The sequence below is a fragment of the Pleurodeles waltl genome, chromosome 5 (genome assembly GCF_031143425.1).
Source record: "Pleurodeles waltl isolate 20211129_DDA chromosome 5, aPleWal1.hap1.20221129, whole genome shotgun sequence".
NCBI lineage: Eukaryota > Metazoa > Chordata > Amphibia > Caudata > Salamandridae > Pleurodeles > Pleurodeles waltl.
Window position 1 is genome coordinate 1074410496 of NC_090444.1, and position 6000 is coordinate 1074416495.

The window sequence follows — 6000 nt, forward strand, 5'->3', positions numbered from 1 at the left end:
ACCTTAAAAGAACATCTGGGTGAAGCCCCAGAAGTTTGGAAAAGATTTGAGAATTTTTGGAAAAAAGCTCCAGAGAGGGACCGACCCGCCGCGGAAATTCTAGCCGGCTTGCCTCAACCGCGACCCGGCCTGACTTCGTGGTTCGTCCCTGTAAAGAAAAACATCCAAAAAAGAGACTAAGTCCGAACGTAAAAAGTTGACCGGGACCTCCCAGCCATCGTATCCGAGAAGGGCTCCATGGACGTCGGATCAAGATCCAGGTTTACCCCGGTCGAAGGATTTTCATCTCGAAAAAACGACTAAGTCCGAAGGTAAAAGTCTCCACCGAGGAAACCCACATCGCGTATCCGGACAAGGGCTCCAGGAGGTCGGATTCAACTGGCAGGTTCGTCCCGGTGAAGAAAAACTTCAAAATAAAGACTAAGTCAGAAGGTAACTTTTTAACCGAGGCCTCCCGCGACCTGTAGCCGAGCAGGGCTCCATCGCGGTCGGCCTGAAAGTTTGACTTTGCCCCGGTCGAGGTGCAACCAGATGACCCGATTGCCGCTTTTTGTTTCTAAGCGCTAGAAAAGTAATAATTCTTTAAAAATTCATATCTCCGGTTCCCCTGAACCGATTTTAATCGTTTTTGTGTCATTTTAAAGATAAAAATATAAACTATTTTTATAAATTGGTTTTGGATTTTTAAACTGTTTCCTGTGTTTTATTTAATTACTGTTTTGTGATATTTGAATGCTTTACACTTTGTCTCCTAAGTTAAGCCTTGACGCTCGTTGCCAAGCTACCAAGGGTTGAGCTGGGATTAATTTACTGAGACCTAACTGTACCTATGTGGAGGTTAGTGGCTTGTTGCTAGGTGTAGGTACCTACCTGCCCTACCAATAACCCATTTTCCAACAATAGCTATCTTATATGAATAAATGTATTTGAAAATAGAAATGGTTGCTTGGTTATAGTATGCAGTTTAATAGTAAATAATTTGTACTCATTCATATAGTCAGGTAGCCACTCATACACCAAGTTGCACTCCCAGAAAAACACCTATATACCCCCCCACTCATATAGCCAGCCAGAGACTGAAACACTCGGAAATACACCAATAAAAGCATTCTTCACACATCAATTTACTTACCTATAGAGCCACTTATATAGTCATTCACAAACTCATTCAGGCACTGTCACACTCACTAACATGCATATACAGGCATTCATATATCCAGCACCCAGACAGTTAGGTAAACAGACACTTGCTCACATATACTCCCAATTTAAAACCCAGTCACCTACACATATAATCACTCCTATACCTATTTACAAGTTCAAACATTCACTTACACACCCAGTCACACATCAACAGAGGCAATTGCATATTCACTCACCCACCCACACACCCACACATCAATTATATATGCATCACTAACAGAGATGGTAGTACACACAGTAACATACCCAAATACTCACTAACTTAGCAACTTACCAATCCATAAAGGCACTTACATACCCATTTACACACCCATACAGTCACAGTCACCCAGCTACCCACACCACTACTTACACATCATTCAGACACGACCACAAAGGCACTGATGCAGTCACACTCATATTCACTCAACCACTCATATACCCAGTCACACACCCGTACAGCAACATACATACCCATTTATACACCTATATTTAGACACTTAGAGAGCCCATTAGAAAATGACATAAGAACTTATGTAGCTACTGATTTGGTTATAGTATGTAATCTAATAGTACGTAATGTAAAGTTACATTTATTCTATATTTGGTTTTCAGATATTTATTTCTGTTTAAAGAAGAGGATTTAAAATGCAGAAAAGATACAAAGGAGAAACAAACTGAGGAAACAGTGTTATCTGCATAAAATTGAGGGTGAAAAAAAGACATGCTGGGAGAACATACTGAGAAAAAAGAGTTGCTGTTAAGAGAGCTAAGGAGTTTCTTAAAACAGGATGTGGAGAAATGCAAAATGTGAAAAAAGTTGGAAATAAAAAGTGAGCTTTAAAATCAAATGACAAAGGAGAAGGAGTCACATTGAAAGTGAGACATCTGATGAGAAAACATCTAGTTTGACAAGAAGACAGAAACAAAATAATGATATCTGAATGAGAATGTTTAGAAGTTGGGTAGTACAGAATTTGGCATGAAACATGAAGTAGTATAAGAGGAGAAGGCAGCACTGAAGCAAATATGACAGTTTGAGAGTTTGGCTGATAAAGGATTTGCCCTAAAGCATAAATTATTTATTTTGATACCATACAGAATGAGAACAGTAGATAAAACAGTGTTGTCTATGAAGAAAATAAGTAAAATAGGCTTAATAATAAAAGTAATTTTTGCAAAATTTTCACTGGAGAATGGAAGCATGCATCTAGTACTGAGGCTTTCTTTAATGAAGGAAGCTACTTACAAGATAACACATTAGTGCATACAGTTGAAACAACTGGCCAATTTTATGAGGTAAAATATGGTATTCTACTGTAAAAGAGATGATGGTTCCTAGAAATGTAGAGGAGAGACAGCTAAAAAGGTACAAGGAATGAGTAGACATGTCCCTGTGTATAAATGAGCCTGCAGTAGTATTTGTAGTATTCACCAGGAATCAACTGACATGGTAAGATATTTCTATGTCAATTTTCACCTAGAAGTGTGAAGTGGAAAACTGCAATCTTGCAAGTGTTATACCCAGGCAAAGTCAAAAATATTATAATTTACAAGGACACTCACTGTGGTGTCTATCCAGGAAACTGTGCACAATTACTTTTTGTCATTTTAGAATGTTGGCTATTCATCTTTCACAAATGCAAAATTTAGTTAGAAGACTTTAATTGTAAGAAGCCCTGCATTTGAACAAATCACTTACGTATGATGCAATATCACAGATTGAAAATCTTTGTGAAGATATTCAGTTACTTTTCTTTGGTCCTGATGTGGGGTCTGGGCAAAAGGAGGAGTCGGTATGTTCAGGTGTATAAGAACAAAACACAGACATCAATATTGATAATTCTGACCAAGAAATAGCAAAGTCGAATGTATTTTCCACAGAGAAACCAAACTATGGGGGTTATTACAACTTTGGAGGAGGTGTTAATCCGTCCCAAAATTGACGGTAAAGTGACGGATATACCACCAGCCGTATTACGAGTCCATTATATCCTATGGAACTCGTAATATGGCTGGTGGTATATCCGTCACATTTGGGACGGATTAACACCTCCTCCAAAGTTGTACTAACCCCCTATGTATTTATGGTTGGCACATTCATTACAAAGGCCAATTTTGAAATGTTGATGTATCTTTGAAAACTGAACAGGAAAACAGAGAAAAGTGGAAATACGTTTTAGTGTATTTTTTGCAGAGGACCTTTTTGATTTGTCAACACACCAGATCATGTGACTATGCCAAATTAAAGGACAAAAACTACCTGCCAGAGCAATAAACAACAAGTTAGAGCTCGTTGAAATTCCAGAGGAAATTTGAGGTCTGAATGTGTTTGAAGGAATACTGACACAATCTATACACCCTTTTCAAAAATAGTTTGCATGGAACCAAAGACTGGGAAACTGTCACTGACTGAACTTTAGAAAGGGCTTAAAGGTAGAGTTGTTTATTTACCTTTCAATTTTAAAGGCAATATATAATGAATGCCAGGCCCCTATCTCAGCCCCACCCTCTGCCCGCCCATTTTTGAATTGTGTTTAACCATGCTCTGGGTTTCATGAGCACTACGCATGCACAATACTTTTGGATCTCTAATAATCAGAATGCCCTGCAAGAGAACTGAGATATTCTTTACTATAAGGTGGTTGTGAGACACTACGCACATGAGAACATTGTGCAGCTGTGCAGTGTAGAGACACTAATCCGAAGAGATTACTAATATAGAAGCATGAGCAAGTAAGAGACACTAGTTATGTGCAAACTCACAACCTTTATACATGAGCAAAACGAAAGACACTACGTAGGTAAAAACACAGCATTGTATAATCAAAAGAATGCCAAATCCTGATTACATGTTAACTTCTCATAATGTATAACTTTCTCATTTTATTTCAGGTTTCAGGTGTGATTGTAACCCTTGCACAGTACTTCCACATTCCCTGGTACAGCCTGGCGACATCCTGCAAGATTCACAATTTTGGATGTCATCTTGGTTCTTCGCCCATAAAAGGCAAACACACTGAGTTCCAACCACTTGCCATCAGCGTACCTGCAGCAGAGGTCCTGAAATCAGCAACCAGCCTCCCAACTCCTGTGCATCAGACAAGGTAGGAATCGGAAAGTGTAAAGCTGTATAATCTTGGTATTTCTAGCACAAGTATGTTTGTAGCGTGTATCAGTAATTGGGTAAACTTCTGGTTAAAGATTCTAAATCTGCAGGAACCTAGTCCTGACACAATATTGAAACTGTGGGTGTAGAGAGAGATTTTGATGAACCACTTGTTATTCTAGTGACTAGTGTACCCAGGAAAAACAAAAAGAATTGCAGGAACTAGTGGATGTGAATAACGTGATGAAAGCTATATTGTATCTTAAAGAGAATAATGTGTGTTATAAAGATGTAGATATAGTTGCACATGAAAGTTGCATCAAGGGAAAAATGTTCCCTTCAAGTGGACAATTTGAAAAAGTGGATAGAAGTAAATCTGTAGAAATATATGAGCAGTATCCATCCACTGCATTGAAAAGAGGTTATGGGGGTTGCCATTGAACTGTATCAGATGAAACAAGCTAAAAGAGCTCCAATGAGTATGTGGGACAAACGTTCAGAAGCTCTCTGTTTTCCTCATCTATTTCCAGCTGGAGTAGGCAGATGGTATGATGATCACACTGTGCAAACACCTGCAGTTGAGTATAGATCAACAAGATTTTATTCAGAGGATCCTAGATTTGGACGAAGTATTCCATATGTATTCCATTAGTTATTTGGAAGTGATTTGCCTGAACTGTCATATGCTGTTAACCATATTCTTAAGACAGGAGTTAATGTGCAAAATACATCTGCAAAAGACTTTGTGGAAAATATTACTGGCAAAGATGAGAAGTTTGAGTACAATTTGATAAATCTGATGGCATGCCAACGTGGGACCAATGAATACTGGTATCGTCATCATGGTGAGCTCAAGTGTATGTTGCGAAATTTAGGTGCACCAACTTGGTTTGTAACACTGAATTGTGTTGCATGTGCATGGGATGATTTACATGAGTTTTTGAGAGAAGCAAACTCTAACATTAAAGACATCAAATTGAAAACACCTGGAGAACTTTGCTCTTTAGATCCTGAAAATGTTTGCAGGTAATTTAAACACAGAATTCAAGTTCTGTTGTTCTTCATCTGCGACAAATAAATCCACCTCTTGGACAATTTACTGATTTCTTTTGGTGAAAAGAGTACAAAGGAAAAGAAGCTCCTCATATTCATATGCTGTTGGGGATTAAATATGCACCTAAATTAGGAACAGACTCAGATAAGTCTGTACTTTTGTTACATGTAGAGTCCCAAAATACACTGAGGAAACACCCCTAAAGTAGCATGTATTCTGTCAAAGGTAATATAGAGCAAAAAGGAAACTGTACACCAAATGTTGTTTTGAATTTCCAAAACCTGTTATTTCCAAAGGAAGAGTGAACAGTTTTATGTCTGCAGTGAGACATACACTTACTCGTAAATCACCCAAAAAAATCTACAGCCTGAGAACTGAGGATTCAAAATATATTAATGACTACAATCCTTTCATTTTGAAAATGTTGAATGCCAATATGGATATTCAGTTTGTTGCAGACAACTCTATAGCTGTTGCTTGTTATATAACTTCATACCAAACAATATCTGAGAAGTCGGAGATGAAAGATGCATGGAAATAGATTTCTGCTGCTATGTCTTTTAGGAGGCTGGCCTGGTTTGTAGTGGGTACCTGAAGTACTTACACATTTTACCCGGTCCAGTTATCCCTTATTAGTGAAATGTAGGCAGTGTCT